Source organism: Peromyscus eremicus, chromosome 12 (assembly GCF_949786415.1).
Source record: "Peromyscus eremicus chromosome 12, PerEre_H2_v1, whole genome shotgun sequence".
Lineage (NCBI taxonomy): Eukaryota > Metazoa > Chordata > Mammalia > Rodentia > Cricetidae > Peromyscus > Peromyscus eremicus.
Genome location: NC_081428.1, coordinates 55710041 through 55723984, shown reverse-complemented (window position 1 = coordinate 55723984; position 13944 = coordinate 55710041). Strand labels below are relative to the sequence as shown.

At 40.3% G+C, this 13944-nt stretch overlaps 1 protein-coding gene across 1 annotated transcript in view; it reads left to right on the top strand.

The window, feature by feature from the left end:
* The window catches only part of Igsf11 (immunoglobulin superfamily member 11), a 190912-nt gene that overhangs the window by 13915 nt on the left and 163053 nt on the right, over window positions 1-13944 (top strand). Inside the window, exon 2 of the mRNA XM_059277751.1 lies at window positions 4210-4274. The gene's annotated coding sequence lies outside the window, so the exon portion shown is untranslated. The remainder of the gene's footprint in view (window positions 1-4209; window positions 4275-13944) is intronic.

The window sequence follows — 13944 nt, the reverse complement described above, 5'->3', positions numbered from 1 at the left end:
TATTTATTTATTTATTTATTTATTTATTTATTTATTTATTTATTTATGGTTTTTAGAGACAAGGTTTCTCTGTGTAGCTTTGCTCCTTTCCTGGAACTCACTAGGTAGCCCAGGCTGGTCTTGAACTTACAGAGATCCACCTGCCTCTGCCTCCCGAGTGCTGGGATTAAAGGCGTGTGCCACCACCGCCCAGCTACCTTTTAGTTTTGTAAAGACAGGATGTACCTGGCTCAATATTTGGCCAGGCTAACGAAATGATAAATGTTTTTTGGTTTAAAGATGTTTTGATGTAAAAGTTGGGAAAAACCATATTTGACATATTTGTTTTTGCTGGAGGTTAACGTTGGAGGATGGGAAAAAATTGTTTGTTAGAATGGAAAAACATGCTTGTTTTTGATGTATAAATGAAGATGGCTGGAGCTATTCAGGGCCGGTCACTTGTGTGAAACTCCTCTGGTGGTTGGGTAGTTCATTTCTTTGCACCAAGGCCCCTTTCCTGTCTCAGGGCCTGAACCCAGGCTGCAGTGGGACCATGGTAATATAAATGTTCATGTCATATATGCATACACTTTTTTTCATACACATTTTTATGTATATAACATCTAGGGACCACAAATGAGAGAAAATAGACAATTGTAGAATATTATTTTAAGATGTGTTACATTTGTTTATGCTGTGGAACGTTTGTTTAATGAAGAAAAGATGTGTTTCATTCCTTTATGTTGCGTTTGCTTAATTCTGTGAATCTGTGTTACCTTGTCTGTCTGAAACACCTAATAGGTCTCATAAAGTGTTGAACAGCCAATAGCAAGGCAGGAAAAAAGATAGGCAGGGCTGGCAGGCTGAGAGAATAAATGAGAGGAGAAATCTCTGAGGAAAAGACTTAGGAGTGAGAGAACAAGAAGAGGAGGACATCAGGGGCCAGCCACCCAGCTACCCAGCCAGCCACAGAGTAAGAGTGAAAGTAAGATATACAGAAATAGAGAATGGTGAAAGCCCAGAGGCAAAAGGTAGAGGGAATAATTTAAGAAAAGGTGGCAAGAAACAAGCCAAGCTAAGGCCGGGTATTTATAAAAAAGAATAAGCCTCTGTGTATTTATGTTGGGGCTGGGTGGTGGGCTCCCCAACAGAGCAAGAGAGTCAAAAGACTAAAAAACAAATGACAACAGACAATATTTATCTTTCTGAGACTGGCTTAATTCTCCAGTTGCATCCATTTTCTTGCAAACAACACAACTTTGTTCTTTATGGCTGAAAAAAGTCAGTCCATTGTGCATGTATGTCATGTTTTCCTTATCTATTCCTCTATTGATGGACACCTAGGCTGGTCTATGACCTAGCTGTTGTGACTAGTAATACCAACAATGTTGGTGTGCAAGAGTCTCTGTGAGATGGTGACTTGGAGGCCAGTGAGTGGACATCCAGAAGCAGTCTGGGTAGTGTGGAATATCTATGTAGTTTTTGAGAAATCTTCATACTGATTGCCATAGTAGCTGGATGAGTTTACATTCCCCTAAGCAGTGTGTGATTCCTTTTATCCACATCATTGCCACATATAATAATATCTGTTATTTTCTTAATGACTGACATTCTAATTGAGATAGGATCTCAGGGTAGTCATTTTAATTTTGTAATTAAAAATTTTATTATTATTTTAAATTAAAATATAATTATATCATTTCCCCCTTCCCTTCTCTTCCTCCATCTCTTCCCATGTACCCTGACTCACTCCCTCTCAAATTTATGGGCTCTTATTTTCTGAATTGTTATTGTAACATATATGTGTAAGTGCATAAATATTTAAATGCAACTTTCTGAGCCATTTAGTGTTGCTTGTGTGTCTTTGATTTCAGGGCTGAGATCTTGGAATTGGATATCCAGTTGGGAACTCATCCCTGGGGACAACGAATTTCCCCTCTTATCAGTCTTTGGGTGCCTGTAGTTCATAATGTATGAGTGAGACCCCGTGAGATTTTTTCCTTTTCACAATAGCATCTCTATGAATACTGTCATTGTTCAGGTCCTATTTAGGCAGCCATATTGTTGAAATATCATGGGTATAGCTTCCCTTCATTTCTAGGAGATATGGTCGGTCTCACAGGAGACTTCCCGATCCTCTGTCCTTACAATCTTTCTACCCTCTCTTTCCTGATGTTCCCTGAGTCTTAGGTTACTAATTATGTTTTAGATACATTCACTGGGTCTGGGCAATCCATGATCAGTTAGTTTGTAGATTTCGATCAGTTTTGGCCTTCTGTAATGGTCTCCATCTGTTGCAAAGAGAAGCCTCTTTGATCAGAGGTGAGAGCTCTATTTACCTGTGGGTATAAGCGTATGCAGAATGCGATTAGGAATTATGCTGGTTTAGTAAGGTGGTGAGAGAAGGTTCTCCTGTAAGATTCATGACTCCACTAGCCTTGGGAATTGGGTAGGTTTCTAGTAACAGGCATGGTTTTCCTCTTGTTGAGCAAGTTGTAAGTCCAATTGGACATCTGTTGGTTACCACTAAGGTGTCATTGTCGCAATTGCACCTTTAGGGATATCTTGCTTCGTTCATTGTTGTAGCTCACAAACATCATTGCTGGGTAGGACTATTGCTTGCTTCTCTCCTTTGGCAGCATGGAAGTACTTTCTGGTACTTTGAAAGCTGGTCTTCAAAGAGGAGGCTTTCAGATCAAATCTAGCTTGAATCTTCTGAGTCCTGTGTGTGAAGACCCTTCAGTAATTGGGTCTTACCTTCAACCAAGGGCAACAGCAATAGCTTAAACTGTTTGGAAACCTCTTGAAATCCTCTATCCAACAACTCAAAAGGAGGTTTCTCATGCCCGGTTCTGGGGTTGAACCATTATTTTCTGAGTGACTTATGCTGATATTTTTAAGTGTGTTTCTCTCTAACAGTTGAAGAGCTTCAGGTTTTTGATCTATTTGGTTTAGTTTTGCACAGGGTGAGAGAAAGAGATTTAGTATCATGTGGGTATCTAGTTGTCCCATCTTCCTTCGTTGAAGAGGCTGTCTTTCCTCTAATATATGGTTTTGACATCTTTGTCAAAAATTGGGTCACAGTTTGTGTTGGTTTATATTACTCTATAATATAATTGTATTGGCTATGTGTCTGTTTTTGTGCCAGAAACTGCCTCTTTGTGGCTATGGCTTTGTAGTCTAACTTGAAAGCAGGCCTGGCATTGAAATCTAGCCGTAGTGTTTTTTTTTTTCCTCAAGATCGAGTTGGCATCAGCCCTGTTTCCTCTTTTCCTTTTTAATCATTTTCTTTTTCTGACTCTGGCCACATCTTTATCCCATCCTCTAATATTAGCTGTTTGAATCTCACCTTGTCGTGTGATCAATCTGATTAAAATTCCTCAATTTTGTTTTTCTTTCGGAAGAATCAACTTAATGTTTTTCTCTAATTTTCTATTCTCTATTTTACAACTTTTTTTCTCAATCTTTATTGCTTATTATTTATTCCTTCTGTATTGTGTGGGTGTAGTTTTTCTCTTTATATAGTCTTACAGAAGAAATTTGGGTTATCAATTAGGATTTGGGTTAGTAAACTATTTTTTTTCTTCTGTACATTGTTCTTCTGAATTCCTTGTTTTGGTTTATTCTGTTTACATTTCGATTTATCTCTAAGTATTTCCAAACCCATCCCCACTTTAAAAAAAATTGCTTATATTCTGGAATGTGTTATTCAATTTTCACATATTCATGAATTTCCTGATTTTTTTCTGTTATTGATTCCTAATTTAATTTTACTGAAGTTTATGAATATAATTTGTACAATTAAAACACTGTAATGGTATTTTACTTAAATGAATACTAAGCTTTCAACACTTCAACAAGTAATCATTGCATTAAAATAATTATTGAAATATTCTACACTTATATTAAGTGCTCACAATCTGTTGGGTGATTTCTTTCTGGGACATCTCAGTTCAGATAAGCCACATTTCTAGAGTTAAAGCCAAATATGGCCAGGGCCTGCTTTATGGGACATATTCATTTAGAACCCATTGATGCTTGTTTTATAGTCAAGCATATGGTGCTTCTCAGGAAATGTTCACATGCACTTAAATGTATATTTCGTTATGACTCTGAGTCATGTATGCAAGGAGGATTTCCTACAAGCGTTTATACTTTTTTAAAAATATGGAATTTATGCATTATGTCTTTACAATATTTTGTTCTTCTTCACTTCTTTACTGTTTTCAGATATGCAGAGAAGATGTCTTTGGTGTTGACTCTTCTGCTGTGGTGGGACTGCTGTTCCCAAACTGGTGAGTGACGTGGTTGTTGTATGCACCTATTACCTCAGTGGCCTGGATGAAGGCTTGGTGTTGGCAAGTCTTTATTATTGCTATCAGCTACAACCCCATGGCCTGATTGAGTGAAGGGCTGTATGTGTACCCATCTCCTTCCACATCCTCCTAACATTGAGAAAAAGCTTCCATTTTTTAATCTTTTGAAACAACCAACTTCCCATTCAACACACAAACATCAGTAGCCAGTAATCTCAATAGAAACAAAGAAATCAATCTTATTTACAATAGCTACTAAAAGAAGTGAAAAAATCGTTATAGTAAAGACTATAAAACATTGATGAAGGAAATATATACACATAAAATGGAAATACAGTGTTCAGAGAGAAATCATATTGTTAAAAGATATCCATACAACACAAAACAATCAATACAGTCAATTCCTATCAAAACATCAGTGGTATTCTTCATAGGAGTAGAAGCAATCTTAGAATTTGTGTGGAAATAGAATCCCCTTTTCCTCACCTCTTGCCCTACAACCAAAGCAATCTTGAGCAAAAACGAGAAGGGAAGGAGGCACTAGAGTACTTGGTTCTTAATATACTGTAAAGTTGTATTGATCAAGACAGCATGGTCTCGCAATCAAAACATACACACAGACCAATGGACTAGAAAATCAAGACATAAACCCACATATCTGTGTTCAGTTGATTACGTTTGCTCTTTATTTTTAGACAGATTTAACTCTGCTGGCCAGGCTGGTCTCTTATCAACAATTGGCCTTGGGACACTAGAGTCACAGGTGACAGATGTGAACTACCACACTCGGTATTAGTCAAGTGATTTTTTTTTTTTTTAAACACAGGTGCTAAGGGAATTGTGTTCAGTAACTATTGCCAGGATTGGATAGTCACATGCAAAAGTGTGAAAGCAGGCCCATATCTCTCAACAGCTACAAAGTCAGCTGAAAAATGGATTAAAGATCTAAAAGCAAGCCCCCAATGTAGGGCCCTGGTCTCCTCCCATATTGAGTAAAGCCGTTGCCTGCTTGCTGACCTTGACCAGATGTCCTCCCTATTCTAATTCCCTGCCGGTATCCACCCTCCTGAATGCTTTAGGGAAGTTCCTTGTTTGTGTATCCTGCATATTGGGCGTTAACAGCTTAGATGCAAGAATGTAGAACATTGGGTAGCGAACTTCTGCCCTCCGGGGATCTCCCATTGTACTGTAAGCCTGTATTTAAGGTTTCCTCCCTCTTTCAATAAACGGCATTTGGCATTTGGCATTCTGCTGAGGCAAATGACCCGCTGTCTCTTGTCCCTTATTTTTTAATCCACAGCCCCTCGCTCGGACATGGTGAATGGGTGACAGTAATGCGGGCGTTACTGTTACAAATGGAGGTCCCTACCGAGATTCTACCAAGACGTTACCGAGATCCGAGAAAGAAGGGACGAGCTGATGGACACCCGAAAGGTAAGGCTGGCCAGCAATTTAAAGAAAAAAAAAGAAAAGGTAAGGGTGAATTGAAATGGGTGCAGCTAGCTCACAGTCAGTTGATTGGACTGTTGAAGCAGGAAGGCACCGAAGTTAAGAAAGGGCAAGACAGCTAAAGATTTTAAATAAAAAAGGAAATCTTCCCAAAAGAGAAGAGGGAAGGAAAGGAAATTTCCCCTTAGAAAAGGGAGAAAAATTTTAATCAAGAAAAAAGGGTTTTCCCGGTAAAAAGGGGAAAAATTTTGAAACTAGGCCTAAAGATTGGGGCTCTGTAGAGGAAGGATGAAGGAAAGAGAGAAGCCTCTTCCCAGTGGTAATGGAGGAAGAAAAGACTTCTTCCAATTGTAGAATTTTCAGGATAGCTGAAACTCTGAGCTCTTTCTGCAGTGCAGCATCTGAATTACTAAGAATCGGCAGGTAGGCCTCATTGCTGCTGGCTGAACAGCAAGAGAGCCCAGAGGTTAGAAGTTCTGCTGTTTGTTTGCTTATTTTGATTCAAATGCTTTTTATTTCTCCCTCAGAGTGGGAATAATTCAATATTTAGGATCCCTTCATGGGAAATGTTTTTCTGTTTTTCCCTTATGGTGGGAATAACTCATTAGGTAGTCCCTTCATGGGAGTAGGAAGTTTAAACATGAGTTTGTGTGTGCGGGGCGCGCGCCCAGCATCGGCAGTGGTGGACATGCACAAGATAGCTCGGAGCGGCGGGCGGACAGGTACAGGCCGGTGGGAGGTGGAGCTGCAATGGAGCGCGGCCCGGGCGGGCACCAGCACTAGAGCCTGGGCACTGGACGGAGCCAAAGCTAAGCCACAGCTTCAGCTCGCTCCAAGTGAGCAGAGGCCCAGGAAGGGACTAACGCTAAAAGTTTAAACAGAAATGTGTGTGTGTGTGTGTTGCATGTCCAGTATGGCTGTGGTCAAAGGCACATGCTGCAGCAGCAGTGTGTGAGATAGCCCGGAGCAGTGGGTGGGCAGGTATGCCAAAGCAGGAGGTGGAGCCACAAGGCCAACAGAATGGACCAAGCCAGCAGAGTCCAGGAGAGGGACTAGCGCCTAAAAGTTTAAACGGGCCTAACTTCTGGTGAAAAATGGTTTCGGTCAGGACATAGAATGCTAAGTCAATGCTGTTTGAATAAAGGATGTTCTGTTCTTTTGACTGTCTTAATAAATGTTTGGATGAATATTTGATTCTCATGGTAGATAAACTAAGGAACAGAATTCATAATTGTGAACTATGTATTAGGTATGCTCTTGTCTGTTGATCATTACTGAAAATTTGGCCCTGCAATTTAAGTTGCTTTCTAGAAATTCTTGGTTTAATTCTATAGAAATATAACACCTGAAATGTATTGGGTTGTTAGCTTATTAAATAATGTTGCTAAGATAAACCCATAAATAATAATCTTTTACTGATAAAGAGGTTACAAAATTATTTTTCCAGTAAATAAAATACAGGTAAATTGTTTGGTCCACATTGTTAATATTTGGCAATTTACATTAATGTTACTTGGAATCTATAAAAAAGGATCCTCTTTTTAAGATTTTATAAAAATACTCAGAAGTATTACCTAAAGTTACCTCTTAATCCTGTAGAGATTGTATTTAATGCTTTTATAATTGGTATATGTAAAAAGGACCATGAAAATAGAAGCTGGTGATAAAATTGCTCGATTAATATTGCTTTCATATTTTAATTGCAAAATGGCACCTATATGTAGAACTGGAGGCTTTGAAAGTATAGGAAAAAGGTGTTTTGACAAACAGTTATCAATGATAAACAGCCTAAATTAAAAATAAAATTATATGGGATTGAGATTAAAAGATTACTGGATTCTGGTGCTGGGCATATCTATAATTTCATAAGAATCCTGAGATCCCAACTGGCCACTACAAGAAGTCAGGAAAATGGCGGCTATTACAGGATCTTAGAGCTGTAAATAAAACCATGCTTCTCATGGGAGCAACACAACCTGGCTTGCCTGTTCCTGTGGCAATTCCTAAACATTGGCATTTAATTGTGATTGACTCATATGGATGATATTTTATTGGCTGCTAAAGATAAAAAACTTGTTTTTGATGCCTTTTCTAAATTACAAGAGGTTCTTAGCCTGGCTAATTTACAGATTGCCCCAGAAAAGGTACAGGTATCTTTTCCCTATCATTATTTAGGTCATGAATATTTTGTTTTTCTCATTCACCTACTGGAGTGTTTTGGCAAACAGGTCCTATTCTATGGGTACATTCCCCAGCTTCTCCAGCAAAAAACATCACTCCTTATCCACAGGCTATTGCTCAGATTATATTTAAGGGAATCAAGATCAGTGTTCAAACTTTTGGTAAGGAGCCAAGTATTGTGGTGACCCCATACACCCAGTCTCAAATAGCATGGTGGAAGCTAATGATAATGATTGGGCCATATTAACATGCTCCATGCAGAGTCAGTTTGATACTCACTACCCCTCCAATGATGTGTGTAAATTTTTTTTAAATTGCATCCTGTTATATTTCCCAAGATAGTACAGATGACTCCTATTCCTCAGGCCCGTGTAGTATTTACTGATGGCACTTCACGTGGTTTTGCTGTGGTGGTTTCTGGTAACATAGTAAAGAGAATAAAAGTCCAGGGCACTTCTGCCCAAATGGCAGAGGTACAGGCGCTGTTGCTTGCTTTACAGATGTTTTCTGATGAGAGTGTAAATATTTATACTGATAGTCAATATGTGGCACATGCCATTATGCCTTTGGAGACAACAGCCTACATACCATCCATTTCTCCCATTCATGAATATTTATTGCAAGTGCAAGGACTTATATGGTCCCGCTCACATAACCTTTATGTGGGCCATATTAGAGCTCACACTCAATTGCCTGGACCTCTAAATGAAGGTAATCAGAAGGCTGACGCCATTACTCATATGGCTGTCACATTAGTTTGTTCTGCCTTTGATAAGGCTACTCAGTTGAATCAACGTTATCATCTTAATGCTGGATCTCTTCGTCATCATACAGGCATAACCCGGGAACAAGCCATCCAGATAGTTAAATCATGTCCTATTTGTGTTGAATTTTTACCTGTTCCTCATTTGGGAATTAATCCCCGAGGACTTTTACCTAATCACGTGTGGCAGATGGACGTCACGCACGTACCTTCCTTTGGAAAATTACAATATGTCCATGTGTCTATTGATACATATTCTTCTCTAATTTTTGCTTCTGCTCATTCAGGGGAAAAGATTAAGGATGTAAAGAATCATTGCCTTAATGCTTTTGCTTACATGGGAGTGCCAAAATGCATAAAGACTGATAATGGTCCTGTCTACAGCAGTACGGGATTTTCAAAATTCTGCCAAGACTTTTCTATTGTTAATAAGACTGGTATTCCTTATAATCCTCAAGGACAGACTATAGTAGAACTCTGCCATCGTACCTTAAAAACATATATTGCTAAAGTAAAAAGGGGGGAGCTAGGGGCTCATTTCTCCTCTCCACATTCTACTCTTTCCCTTGTTTTATATATTTTAAATTTTTTATTGGTGGATTCTGCTGGAGTATCCACTGCAGATAAGCACTGGAGGGCTCCTGTTGCAAATCATCCTCTGGTGCGATGGAAGGATCTTTCTACTGGCACTTGGAGGGGACCCGATCCGGTGTTGGTGTGGGCCCGGGGATCTGTTTGTGTCTTTCCACAGGACAATGAAGTTCCTCTTCGGGTTCCTGAGCACTGTGTGCGCCCTGTGGCTGCTGCTAAATCCCGACATGGCAGAGACCTATTGGGCCTTCGTAAAAAACTCTCCCCTTCTGATGCCAATGGGGATTGAGAGCCCAATATGGCCAGCCTTGGCAAACATTATTGTAAGCCTAGGAAGTGTAGCCATGTGGTTGGATTCTTCAGAAGGTAATGTATGGTAACCTTTTTTCAAAAATGTTGAGAATGTGTCACACCTTGGAGATTAAGGATAACCATGAAGGTCACTGACCTCTATTTGTTAACAGTAGCATGCCAGCTAAGCCTTTTCACATTTTGCAACCCTCTTCAAGCTGGTATAGTACCCTACTTTTCAGGAGTGGCTCTGTGCAACATCTATTGGCCTCCTGAAATTCATCTAGCCTCTTTTGAAGATACCTTAAAATTTGTGAGCCTGAATGTAGCCATTATTGAGACCATTAGTTCTGCTCCTTGTTTGCTGTTTTTGTTTTTGTTTTCTTTATGGTTCTTAGTTGTTCTTTTGCAGACCTGCCAGCCTAAGTAGTGCTGGGATGAAGAAAAATGGGCCTTGGTGGTTCGTGTTCCTGGAGCTGCGTCCATGCCAGTGGACCATGGCAGTTAGACACAGATGATGCTAACACGCTCCAGAAGAGACTGACATCACTGTTGCCGTTGTTGCTGTTATAGCGGTGGTGGCCACTGCTGCTACTATTTCTGGGATGGCTATTTCATAATTGGGTTCTACAGCTAGCACAATGGAGACCCTGGCAGCAAAAGTAGCTACCACAGTTAGTTAATCTTTTATTTTATTGGGCATGATAAATTTAATTCTACATTTATACATTTAAATTGGCTTTGAAAGTTGTAAAAATTATTTAAACTCAAGTTCCATTTGTTTTTGGGATACCACTTTACAAGGACTCCTATTTGCAGTAAGGCTCGTTTAAGAAGGGAATGGCTCAATCGCCTTTAGCCTCCTGGCTATGGGTGGGTTAGGACTACTGTTGGTCTTTTCTGGGTCGCACAGATTGCAAGCCCAGCGCCACTTTGAGATCTTTGGCAACAGTTTACTCTACAGCTCACGTGGTTGAGCCTGTATGATAATGAGTATTCAGAGACGGGTAATGCTTGGGGGGCGCTCACCAACCTAAGACAGAGCACTTGCGGGGCCTGGGCAGGTGTCTCCATGACGGGTAAGGTGACCTGCTGACGTCCCACGCAACCTAAGTCAGAAGCTCATTTTTTAGTAAAAAGGGGGGACCTGTAGGGCCCTGGTCTCCTCCCATATTGAGTAAAGCCGTTGCCTGCTTGCTGACCTTGACCAGATGTCCTCCCTATTCTAATTCCCTGCCGGTATCCACCCTCCTGAATGCTTTAGGGAAGTTCCTTGTTTGTGTATCCTGCATATTGGGCGTTAACAGCTTAGATGCAAGAATGTAGAACATTGGGTAGCGAACTTCTGCCCTCCGGGGATCTCCCATTGTACTGTAAGCCTGTATTTAAGGTTTCCTCCCTCTTTCAATAAACGGCATTTGGCATTTGGCATTCAGCTGAGGCAAATGACCCGCTGTCTCTTGTCCCTTATTTTTTAATCCACAGCCCCTCGCTCGGACATGGTGAATGGGTGACAGTAATGCGGGCGTTACTGTTACACCCCAAATCATGAAACTACTAGAAAAAAATTTAGGAAAATGTTTAGGATATTGAGATGGCAAAGGTATTTTTGTTAAGACCCCAAAGGCACAGGTAAGAAAAGTACAGACAACAGATGTGAGTCCATCCCATCTGCATAACAAAGGAAACAGTATAGTACAGCCCAGAGAACAGGAGGAAATATTTGCAAACTGTATCTGAAAATGGGTCAGTTTCAAGAATATACAAGAACTCAATGGTCAGAACCAACCTGATTAAAAAATGTATGATTCATGTAAATAGACATTTCTTAAAAAAGATACAAAAATGGCCAAAAGGTTTTTGAAGAAATGCTCAATATCAACAATCATCAGAATGCCACATCTCACAGCAGTAAGGATGGCCATAATCAGAAAGACACATGACAATATGTGCTGGCGGGAATGTAGATTAGCGTGGGAATTATGGAAACCACATGGGGATTTACCTAGAAATTAAGGGAGCCACTGACTCTCAATTGGGTGTAGAGCCACAGACATGAAATCAGTATACTGAAGACACATCAGAACTCCTATGTCTACCCCAGCACTAGTCACAGTAGCTAAGAAATGGAAACAAGATGTCATCAAGAAAATGTGGGATACAGACACAGGCTTCCCCCCCCCCCAAAAAAAAAGGACATCCTGTCATTTGATTGTAACAAGGGGCCATTATATTAAATGAAGCAAAATAGGTAGACAAGTACCACGTAATCTCATATGTGGAAAATAAGGCAGTTGCTTTTGTGGAGGTTAAGGATAGAATGAGGGTTACCAGTGACTCCAGAGAGTGATGTAGGTGGTGGTGTGATGGAGTTAGGTTGGTTGATCAATGGCTGCTAGGGTATAGTTCTGAGCAAGCAGATGTGGTGTGTTATTCCATGTTATTCTGTTCCAAGTACAGACAACAATATACTTCATGTTTAAAAAAGCTGGGGGAAAGATTTTTAAGTTTTTACCAAGAGGAGATGATACACCAGGAAATAAACATGCATAATCTGAATTAAACATTAGGCAGTGTATGTATGTGCCAAAGCATCACATGGTTCTCCATAAATAGGTGTCATTTTTAATATATCAGTTAAAAGTTGAAATATTAATGGAAATGTGCAGACTTCAGAAGAGAGTGGGAGGGGGATCTGATCTCCATAGGAAGAAGAGTACAATGCTCTTACTTAGAGTTATTTAGTTAATACTCCTGTTTCTGAAACTGAATCTCAGTACCTCAAATATAATGATGTATGGAGAGAGATAGAGGGCTTATGTTTTTAAAAAATGTATTCTTCTCTCATATATTACATCACAACTGCAGTTTACCCTCCCCCATCCCCCTCCCCCATCCCCATCCACCCCTCCTCTGTTTCCCTTCAGAAAAGGGCAGGGCTCCCATGGATATCAACTAAACATGGCATCTCAAGTTGCAATAAGACTGGGCACCTCCCCTCATAATAAGGCTGGATTAAGCAACCCAGTAGGAGAAAAAGGGTCCCCAAAGCAGGCAAAAGAGTCAGAGAGCCCCCACTTCCACTGTTAGGAATCCCACAAGAAGACCAAGCTCCACAACCATAACATATATGCAGAGGACCTAGATCAGACCTGCGCCGGCTCCCTGATTGTCAGTTCAGTCTCTGTGAGCCCCTGTGAGCCCAGGTTGGTTGATTCTGTGGGTTTTCTTGTGATAACCAAAGACGATGTTTTAACTAATTACCTCTGTTCTTGGGAGATGAGTTCTAACACAGTTCAGTTAAAATTAATTTAAATTTAAAAATCTACGATCGAACACTTGCTGTATGTCAAGACAATATCCATAGTAGAGGAAACAGCTCTTAAACCTCACAGATTTTATATTATAGAAGGACTTTAATATGAAAAAATAAACAAACTATTCAGTGTGGAAAGACATGATGGGATGGCTTGGGATGCAGCTCAGTGGTAGAGTGTTTGCCTAATGTACCTAAGGCTCCAGTATCTGTCCCTAGCATGGGCAGGGGGTGGGGCCTGGGGAGGGAGGGAGAAAAGAGGGGCTGTGGCGGAAGACTATGAACAGTTACTAGTGAATATTTAAAAGCACTTAGAGATTCAGATTTCAAGTGTAGGACAAGTAAACATCAGCTGACAAATATTTCATTAGCCTACCTCCTGGGTTTGGAATGTGAGCGTTCACTTTGGAAATCCAGAAAAGAATGGTGGTTTCCCAGAGCTGGACCAGGCACAGGGAGTATCAGAGAAGAAGGGCCCCAGTGGGTACAAAGTTGCAGTAAGAATGGTTCCGCTGTTCCTGTGCGCAGCACTGTGACTACAATGAACGGTAATATTTTGTACATTTCAATGTTGGCGGGAGGGGAAAGTTTAGATCATTCCTCCTCGAAGAAGAGATAAATGTTTGAGACGATGAGCCCGCTAATGAACCTGCTTTGATCACTGCAAAACGCACCTGTGCATGGCAACCACATTATACTACATATATCTGCCAAATTAATGTCAAATAAAAATTAAACAATAAACCAATAAAACGAGGCTTAGAAATGTGGGTCAAACTGCTGCTTTTAGGCTTTTGTTACACATTTAAATATGAGGAAATGTGAAGTTGCACATTTTTTGTCTCCTTTCTGTTCCCTTATCTAGTTCATAAGTTGTAAAACTTCTGAGTCATGGCAGACACAAGAACAGCTTTGTCCTTTAAGCACGTGTGTCAAGTAAGCTAATGCTGAGGCTTCTCTAGCTCTGGGATTTAGATATTGCCATCCACATCCGCTTAACTGCTTAGACTCAAAACCCCAGAGACCTCTCTGTTCTCTCACACTCATTCTCCAGACTG